The 10390-nt window shown below is 48.1% G+C and overlaps 1 long non-coding RNA gene across 1 annotated transcript; it reads right to left on the bottom strand.

The window, feature by feature from the left end:
* Positions 1–257: 257 nt before the first annotated feature.
* Positions 258–4663, bottom strand: LOC121141377. The gene is made up of 2 exons (XR_005878270.1): positions 4579–4663; positions 258–2849 (listed from the first exon to the last, which is right to left on the bottom strand). It is a non-coding gene; the product is annotated as an uncharacterized LOC121141377 (long non-coding RNA).
* Between the last annotated feature and the right edge of the window lie 5727 nt (positions 4664–10390).

Below are 10390 nucleotides of genomic sequence, written 5' to 3'. Positions count from 1 at the left end.
TTTTATACCACTGCATCCTAACTCTCCTCCTTTTAATATGACTTTAAAAGGAACATACTTATTACTATTTCTAGTTTTCTCTCTCCTAAAAGCTCATGTTAGCATAACCAATAACACTCTTGGAAAATGCTGTAGAAATACATACGGTTAATTCTATAAATACCCAAAGGGGATTCTTCATTGCAGTGCTCCCTGGAACCAATAAGAGGTTGTCTCTTTAACATGACAAAAAGACTATTTAAAACCAAAAGTCAAAATTACACTTAATGGGGAAACATGAATTATTCCTCTTTAAAGACAAGGACAATCACCCCTACTTAACTTGGGTCTAAAAATTCTCACAAAGCTTCTGGGGTGGGGAGCGAGAAAGAACGATATAATCAAAGAGGAAGAAAGCGAGCTATCTCGATTTGCAAATGAAGTGAAAATCGCCGCACGATCACTAGAGACAGTTGATGCCTGAGATCCAGGGAGCAGCACAGGTGAAGCCACGCTCGTCTTCACAGCCGCACAACTCTCCTCGCCGTTGCTCTCCCATGCAGCCTTCAGGGAGCCGCCGTGATTTCATTGCTGACATCTTTGTTTAACGTGTGAGTGTTTACCTGCACACGTGAGGGTGTACCACGTGTGTACCTGGTGCCCGAAAAGAGGGTGTCAGATACCTTGGACCTGGAGTTCCAGAAGGTTATGAGCCACCATGAAGGTGCTGGGGATTGAACACAGGCCCTCTGCAAGAACAACAAGTGATCTTAACCACTGAGACAACTCTCCATACATTCTTTTTCCTTGTTTTTTTAAGATTTCATACAATGTATCAGTTCAATAGAGTCTTACTGTCAGGTTTTGGAAGGTCAATGAGAGTATGGACAATAGTTGGTAATTCTTAGGTGTCTATAGAATGCCATTGGCCAGTAACTCAAGAAGAGGTCCTGGTAATGGGGACTTTGTTGGCTAGCTTGTGGTGTCTAGTTGGGGTATTGCCCCCACTTCGTCTGTTACCCATATATTTCTTTTCTTTTTTCAAGACAAGGCTTCTCTGTATTGTTTTGGAGGCTGTCCTGGAACTTGCTCTGTAGACCAGGCTGGCCTTGAACTCACAGAGATCCGCCTGCCTCTGCCTCCCGAGTGCTGGGATTAAAGGCGTGCGCCACCAACGCCTGGCACCCATATATTTCTTATTAACATGTAACATAACATTTTTAACCTATTAGGATTGCGTTTGTTTTCAGTCTCTTATAAACACGAGTTCTTTACAGTCACTAACTACAGAGATGACAGAGGCATACAGTCCTGCTTAAGATAGGTAGGAGCACATTTTCTGCTCTGCATGGTGTTAGGCTAGTCCCATTTTCTGCTGTTCTTTTATCTCTTCTCTTTTCTCTTTATCCCCTCCTCTTCTTTCTTTGACAGAATCTCCTCAGAAAACTCAGGCTGACGTCAGATTTGTGATGCCTGTGTGAATGTCTTCAGTATTAGAGTTCCAGGCATATACCATCACACCCAGCTTCTTTGTTTTGTTTTATGATGTTCTAAGCCAGGTAACTACTTGGGAGGAGTATTAAGTGGTTTTAAATGTAGGTGATGGAATGAATGCCTTGTTCCTGGTATAGGCATTAGACTAGTTTCCATTTGGGCACAGGATCTTTAGCTAACCATACCTTCTGGTTTCTGGTGACCAGATTGCTGTAATTAGACATCGCTTTATTGCAAAGTGCCCAAAATGTAATGGCTTAAGCAAAATGATATCATTGATGTTTATGATTCTGTGTGGGCCTATATATTTCTCTCTCACAGGGAAATTACAGGCAATGAATCTAGACCCTCAGCTATGCTGAATGGTGGGTCTGTTTGGGGGACTGAGCCCTTAGCCTGTGGAATCTGATGCTATCTACAGGCAAAATGACTGAATTAGAAGACACCCAACTGATTCTTTGGAGAATTGATTCATCAGATAAAAGAAACCAGTGTCTCACACACCTCCTGACGTTCAAGGGGACGTAAGTGTTGAGGCTGTCTCCATCTTTGGAGACAATTGCTTTCATTCAAGCTGTGGAGCTGTTCTGCCAGCTACTCTAAGCTGGGGCTGTCAGATCCTTGCTCTTAGTGTTACAGCTCTGGGCTCTGATGAACTCTAAGTGTCGGTGGCCCGGCACCCAGCCCGCAGAGGTCATGCTGTCGCTCTTGCTTCGTTAGGACACTTGGCTCTCGGCCCCTGGCGTTGCAGCTCTGGGCAGCTTCTTGGCAGCTGTGAGGACCCATGACGGTCTCCAAGACAAGGGCTTGCTGCTGGCCTTCAGCAGTCTCCCAGCCTCAGTCTCGGCCTTTAGAGCATTCTATCTTCTGAAGTCTCCCAGCCTCAGTCTCGGCCTTTACAGCACTCTGTCTTCTGAAGTCTCTCAGCCTCAGTCTCGGCCTTTAGAGCATTCTGTCTTCTGAAGTCTCTCAGCCTCAGTCTCGGCCTTTACAGCATTCTGTCTTCTGAAGTCTCTCAGCCTCAGTCTCGGCCTTTACAGCATTCTGTCTTCTGAAGTCTCTCAGCCTCAGTCTCGGCCTTTACAGCATTCTGTCTTCTGAAGTCTCTCAGCCTCAGTCTCGGCCTTTACAGCACTCTGTCTTCTGAAGTCTCTCAGCCTCAGTCTCGGCCTTTACAGCATTCTGTCTTCTGAAGTCTCTAGTCACCGACATGGCTCTCCTTTGCTGCACCCCCAGATCATCGCCTCAGCGCCCCAAAGTCTCTGCTCCTAGCTGTTCACTGGACTCTTGTTCCCCCTATATGGGTGGCTTTGTATCTGGGACCAGCAGCCCCTGGAATCACCTGCTCTTCAAGCAACTAGTTTGGCTTACTTGACCTGTGATAAAAGACAAAAGATGTCTAGATAAAACTCCCCCTGTGATAAAAATTCGGCAGTTCATGGGGGGGAGGGCTCCCAGAATGCTAGAGGAGCCAGCCCTTTGCACTAAACGTCATGGGGACTTCTTCCTCACTCAGTTAGGGGTGTCCTCATGAAGGCCAGAGCACCTGTAGGCAGGGATATCTGAAGATGCAGTGGACCCCGTCCTCAGAGGATCACCTGAAGTTGTCATGGCCTAGGCAGAGGTTCCCTAACACCTCCAATATTAGGGTGGTGGTCAAGACAGCGCTGTTAGCTTCCCTCAACAGGAGGGAAGTTTCTTTGGGCTGTCAGCAACTGACTGGTCTCCTCCCAGTGTCACTGGCCAGATTAGATTCTCCTTCAGGTAGCTGCAAAGGTTTAGAAACTGCCCTGATAAGGGCTAGATAAGTAACTGAGAGGACTTGAGGCAACTTGATTGACAGCTCTGACAGGCCCTCTGGAAATGGCTGCAGGTCCTTGAGCAGCAGTGACAATATTGCTCACAGTATCGGGGGACTCGGGAACTGTGGAGGTGGCAGCTGTGGACCCTCATCCAACCTTCATCACTGCAGGTCTGGGGATAGGTGCCTGGTTTGTCCTTGTTAACATTGCTTCAGCTGGGCATCCAGGAAAGGTCTGACAGCTGTCAATCAAGTCTCCCACTTACCCCACCAGAGAGATCCCATCTTTTGATAGGAAAAATGTATGTATAAGGGGTGCTTGTGACAAAGATTTCACACACACAGTTAAGGGCTTTTTTCCCAGCATTTTTTTTTCTGATAATTTTTAACCTTTAGCCAACTAACCTCAGGGAGACAGGGACTCTTGATCTTCGTTGCCGCTCGCCACTGATGCTAAAACTCCCACTCGTCTTTCTTCTAGCTTTTTTTGGAATATGTAGTGCGTTGCTTTTGCCTAAGCCACCCTACCACTTAATAGCACGCCAGAGTGTCTCACTGCTTAAATGGAACTTAGCGCCTGAGGACCAGGCAGTCCTACCCCTCCCCTCGGGTGTGCTTTATTACTGAGTCATATCAGGAACACAGAAAGGGGGGGGGGAGGAGGAGGAAGAGGAAAGCTTAAGGTGCTGACTCCCTAGGAGCCAGGCAACTTTTTGCTCATTTCCAAACTAGCTTTTGAACAAGGCTGGCCTTTCGTTCTGTTCTGGTTCCTTTCTTTTCTTAGAATTGCACTTGAATGAGAATGCAAAGCAAATTTAAAATCAGGCGTTTCCTCTAGCCTCTGCTCACTAAGGCCTGCCGACCCCAAAAGTCTGCAGGGTCATTTAAAGTAAAAGGTTCTTGACAACTGAAACAAACACTGTGAAAGTCTGGGGCGTGTGCCCAGAGAGCCCCAGGCAAACAAGGACAGTATGAATGGCACCCAGAGTCCATCTTTGACTCAATTAGAAAGAATCAATCTTGTCACTGAGTTTCCAAGGAAATTCAATCACAGGTCAAGTGTAGGAAGCTGGCTAACTGTGGCTTAAGCAGCAGACATGACAGGCGGTCGATAGCTGCCTGGGGACGAGCTTGACTTCAAAGCCCCTTTATCTGCCGCGAGAAAAGGCAGCCGTGGTGGCGGGAAGGGGCTCCTGCAGGCTGGAGCTGACCACCGAGAGCCCAAGCCAAGGCTACAGATAGGGACCTGGGAAGGACCCTGCCGCCTTTAGTAGCTTAGTTACCAGCTAGGATGCGTGACTTACGGGGCGCATGGGAAAGACCATCAGGGCCCAGGAGGGACCTCCAGCACCAGCGTGTGCAGTCTGTACGGACGGAAACCGTAATAGACACAGACTGCGCAGGAAGTGAAGTCTTAACTCTTCTAACTGGAAAGGGCGCGGTTGGGAAATGTTTTTCTGTTAAACTCGGAGTCGTTCCCCCTCTAGTGGTCACACAGATGTTTGCAAAGGACTGTTTGTAAATTTAAAAAAAAACCATAAATAACATGACTAAATCCATTACATTAAAAACAAATTTTTGGCGGGGCGTGGTGGTGCATGGCTTTAATCACAGCATTCAGGAGGTAGAGGCAGGTGGATATCTGTGAGTTCGAGGCCAGCCTGGGCTACAAAGAGAGTCCCTGTCAGTAGTAGTAGTAGCAGCAGCAACAGCAGTAGCAGTAGCAGTGATAGGGACCAGTGGGGTGGATCAGTGAGTAAGGACATTCAGATAGCCTGAGTTGGATCCATAGGATCCTCACTATGGAAGAAGAGTGACAACACTTGGAAGTTCCCCTCTGACCTACACACACACACACACACACACACACACACACACACGGGGTGGTGTTGCTCAGGGGGATAAATAAATAAGTAAATATTAAAAAGCTCATTCAACACATGAAGAGAAGTGAAATACAAACCCAAAGAGAAATGCAAGATAAAAGTAGAGTAAACCATTTTCCCCCTACTTTAAAGATTGGTGAGGCTTCCCAAACCAAAGTTGGGCAACACACTCTGATGGTGAGTTTTAGAGAAGCCAATACCCTTGCCTTTCCCCCTCGACAGCGCAAGGACAAGGGCGTGCGTGAGGTTGGGCAGTCTGTGCAGAAGTGAGAGAGAACAGTCACCAAGACAGTCGTAGCAACAGCGTAGAAGTAACTCAAACGTCCGACGCTGGGAGACTGCATATGTGCAAGTCACGTGATGGGCTAAATATAACTCAGTGCGCGGAGGGAGGAGGAAGATGCTAGGTACTGGTTTGAGTTCCTGATCTGCCATCACTAACTGAAGCTGGTCCAGAAGGACAGAGTGCACGCTGCCTCTTTGAACGAAAGGAGGGAGCGGAACACACATTTGGGGGAAATGTCACCTTTACTGGAAGAGGGGAGAGAAATGATGTCACCTTTACCAGAAGTGGGGAGAGAAGGCGGCAAGGGAGGGATTGTTTTTCCACAACATCTTTTCATGCCGCTGTGATTCTTAAAGATACACATCTATTTTTATTATTTATTTATTTATTTTTGGTTTTTTGAGACAGGGTTTCTCTGTAGCTTTTGGAGGCTGTCCTGGAACTCGCTCTGGTAGACCAGAGATCTGCCTGCCTCTGCCTCCCGAGTGCTGGGACTAAAGGCGTGTGCCATCACCGCCTGGCAAAATATACATCTATTTTTTTATTTTTAAAATTTCCTGAGGCAGAGAGATATTCGGAAGAGCAGAGTGGAGTTGAACTTGTCCTTTGGGAAGTGGGAAAACATTAAGGAAGTACCAAGGCAGGGGGCATTTCTGGAGCCCCTTCTCCACGGCTGGGAGTATCAGGGAAGCGACCCTGTTTGTGGGTTTTGTGAGTGCTAGGGTGGGGCCTGGGCCATCACATATGCTAGGCAGTTCTCTGCCACTGACACACACCAGCCCAGAGCTCTGTACTAAAATTTTAATTATGTATGTGTTCTTTGCATGTATATCTGTGCCCTGGGCCACCAGAAGGTCCCCTGGAACTGCAGTTACAGATGGTTGTGAGCCTCCATGTGGGTGTTAGTAACAGAACCCTGGTCCACTGGAAGACCAGCCAGTGCTCTTAACCGCTGAGCCAACTCTCCAGCCCAGTTCTGTGGTTATTAGAATTATTTCTTTTCCACACAGTTCCAGTAAGGCATTGAAGGGAGAATTCATGAATTCACTAACATGAGGACTCATGGTATACAGTGTGGAAACAACCACCCAGCCAGGGTTTTCATTACACGAGGGAAGCTGACCTCTTTTCTGGATGGGGTAACAGCCAATCAGAGCCACAGCTTCTCCAGACAGCTGACCACCCCACAGCTACAAGGGAACTGGCTCTGCACCAGATTTAACTTCTTCATCTTGGTGGTTCAGTCCCAGTCTGAGACATGATCTGACATTCCAATAAAGATCGGGATTTTTGAATGAACCTCAAATTCCCTCTGACTTGAATGGTTGAATCCGTCAGGGATGGAAAAATGACTTTTCCTTAGCATAGAAAAGTGTACAAGGTCTCCAAAACTTGCTGCCGAGTCCTCGTGGGTGGAGCTCAGCTCAGAGGGTATGGGAACATGGCAGGGCTAAGGTGAACACTTAGCTGGAGACTAACGTTTGTACAGACTCTCCATGAGCTACCTTTGCCTCCCTAGCAGATGAGTTCTCAGATGGAGATGCTCTGACGGGAAGGTGCCCCAGCCGCGCATGCTCAAACCCAAGGCTGTGCGTATGCTGCCAATTGGGCAGCATCTCCAGTCCCTATTGCTTTTGGAGCCTGACAATGGCAAACAGAAGTCCTCAAATTTGAGTGGCACTGCTCTGTAAGATGTCTGGCCACAGGCTATGATTGGTCCAGATGCCAGGACACGCGGTTAGTGACCAAGTAGGATGCTAGTGGCATGCAAGAGTCTTTTGACAGTGATTTTGAAGCCAAGCCATAAAATGGCCACTTCCTCCTTGCAGAAAGCAGTCTCGGCTGTTTTTCAGGGTGCAGCCTCAGAGTTGTGATGTCAGGATATGAGGGAGGGACCACAGGACTCTGCAGTGAGCAGAACTTGAGAAACGAGAGCAGGGTGGCGATGAGACCTGCCGCAGTAGCATGATGGGCCAGGGCTGTGCAAGCTGGGTACAGGTGACTCCAGCTAGACTCTTCATTATTGGTACTCACGTCCCCTACTTCTCTGCAGCCACTTCTGATGAGTAGGCCAACTGATGAGGCGACCAGCAGGGGGGTTAAGTGAGGCCCCTGTCCCCTCGTCAGTGAATCTACATGGAAAGTCCTTCCTCCTGCAAAATCCAGGGCTACATCATGGCCTCCTTGTACCTCAGGCAGAGAACTGTTGCTTAGGAACAACTTTCTGCATCTTGCCTCCTCCCATATTTCAACATGGTATCAACATTGTTCGTGTTTCTAAAATTCAGTATTGTTTCTGGGGAGGTTGAGACAGGGATTCTCTGGGTAGCCGTGGCTGTGCTGAAAGTTGCTCTGTAGACCAGGCTGGTCTCAAACTTAGAAATCATCCTGCCTCTGCCTCCCGAGTGCTGGGATTAAAGGCGTTCAACATCACTATCTGGCTAATTGGCACTAATGGCTGCTGGGGAGAAGGGAGTCATTGTTTTGGGTGATGAAGCTACTGATGAAATGTCCACGCTCATGCAGGCAGTCCTGGTTGAACTCGGGGGTTATGAGGGGAGGGACTAGGAGAGAATGTGTGTGTGGCCAGAATTTGTATGAAATTGTCAAAAAAATTTAAAGAGGAAAGAAAGGAAAGCCTCGTGGTCAACAAAGCCAGTAACGGGAAAACTTAATAACCCTGGAGTTGTCTACCTGGAACCAGACCTGCAGCTCAGGCTCTCTGCCTTACCCAGGACGTTCTCGTGACCTCACGGAACCCACTGTCCAGAGAATCAGGGGCTAAGTGGTGCAAGAAAGACACAAAGCAACAATTCTCTGGACACAAAACAAAGAAGGAGGAAGTGGAGGAGGAGGAGGAGGAAGTGGAGGAGGAGGAGGAGGAGGAGGAGAAGAAACAGAAAATACTATACTTGGAGCTTAGTTTATTTATGTAACACTGAAATGGAAAATTTAATGTATAGATGAAATAGATTTATTCTTGTACATTTTTACAGCATTGGAGTCCTCTCACAAAAATTAGAGCTACTTATTAGTTTAATAAACATTTACAAAAACTAAAAAAAAAGAAAGAAAAAACTTCAAATATGGTCTACAGCGCCCCCTCGTGGTTATTTCAACTCTTTATTTCACATCCCACCCCGCCCCGCCCCACTCCGCCCCCACTCCCTGCCCAGTAGCCCACCCAGTAGGCTTCTAGGTCAGTTTAAAACCTCTCTCCTAACTCAAAAAACATGTAATTGCTGCTACTTATAGTCCAGGCCACAGAACATTCCCACAGTCCTTCGTAGCCCGAAAGTACAATCCCAAAGAAAACATGTCCCCAAATTGTGCAATAAATTTAGAAGGGCCTAGAACATCAGGACTCAATTGCCACAACTATCGAGAGAGAGGGAGAGAGGGAGAGAGGGAGAGAGAGACAGAGAGAGAGACAGAGAGAGAGAGAAGGCAGGAAAGGGGGAGGGGGAGGGAGGGAGGGAGGAAGGGAGAGAGAGGGGGAGAGAGAGGGGGGAGAGGGAGAGAAAGAGAAAGGAAGGAAGGAAAGGGGGAGGGAGGGAGGGAGAGAGAGAGAGAGAGAGAGAGAGAGAGAGACAGAGACAGAGACAGAGAGAGACAGAGAGAGAGAGAGAGAGAGAGAGAGAATTATGATAGAAGAGAGATGATACTGGGAAGAGCAAGGCCGAGGAATCTTGCAACTCAGTAAAATCACTGAGTTCAGGTTTCACTCCTCTCGTTTATCTCTTTTCTCCCCAAATCTCACAGGAATGAGCAAAGAGACAGACGACGATTCAGCAGCAACAAAAACGATCGCTTCTAGCAGCGTCAGACCTGGAGAAAATGCATCCGGAGGAAACAGAAGGAAGGGCTTTTTTTTTTTTTCCATTGAGATCCAAGCTAGCCTAGGCCGGTCTCAGGGGCTTGCAGTGGGCTTAAGCGAGTTTCCTAGCTGTGCTGGATCCTCGGAGGCAGATCTACCCCTCTCTCTAAGTCAGAGAAGGTAGCTTGCTGAGAAACCTGAAGAGGCATGTGCAGCCCTCAGCAAATCCCTGTGCCCCTCAAACCCAGTGGCTGCCACTCACCACTCTGATGTCTGCCCCCACTGGGAGTGACTCCACCTCACCATGTCCCGCCTAGAGCACTGGGCAAAGGAGCCCAGGTACACACGGTCTCCACAGGCTGCTCAAGCCCAAGGTGCCCTCGCCTTACTCTTGGGGATGCCCGCAGTGACTCCTCATACAGCGCCTGTGCCCTGCTCTGGACTCGGGCGGCCCATTGCAGGAAGCTAAAGACGATCTGTGCACATGTTGGAGGAATCCACGCAGTCTCCATCGCGTCGGCCTACACCTCTGCTCCCAAGCTCCTTAGAACCACCAGCGTCCTGGAAAGCAATCAGTGGAGAATAGCCCAGTTTCCCCCATTAACGTCGGAAACCTGAATTGTAACAAACAGCTTGTAGTGCTAGACGTGCACCCACGCAATGCAGCGTCAGAGGGAAAGGAATGGGATTCAGTGTAGGAGACGGCACGGAGGAGCCCTGAGAACGCGCGGGGAAACAGACCTAATAGGACAGCGGTTCCTATTCCGTGAGTACCCAGAACGGGCAAGCCCCCAGAAGATGGAGCCGCATGATAGCAGCGAAGAAGCAGCCTTAGTAGGATAGGCATAGCTTTTCTTGGAGATGCTAGCTACAGTGATGGAGGTCACACAAAAATGTCACGTGCTTAACTGCCACCGAACTGTACATTTACAAACGGTTAAAATGGAAGTTTTTACATGTACTTTAAAACTAACAAAAACTCTTTGTTGGAAAAGAAGAAGCAACCAGAGAATACAGAATTCTTGGAAATTCAGAGCACAATGGCAAAATCGGAAAACTAAATAGGAGCAGGGAATCATGGGATGAATTGCTTTAAAAGTCAGTGTGACTGGGAAAGGAGTTTGCTT

The sequence above is a fragment of the Mesocricetus auratus genome, unplaced genomic scaffold (genome assembly GCF_017639785.1).
Source record: "Mesocricetus auratus isolate SY011 unplaced genomic scaffold, BCM_Maur_2.0 Super-Scaffold_100007, whole genome shotgun sequence".
Classification (NCBI taxonomy): domain Eukaryota; kingdom Metazoa; phylum Chordata; class Mammalia; order Rodentia; family Cricetidae; genus Mesocricetus; species Mesocricetus auratus.
Note: the sequence above shows the minus strand (reverse complement) of the source record. Positions and strands in the feature narration are given on the sequence as shown.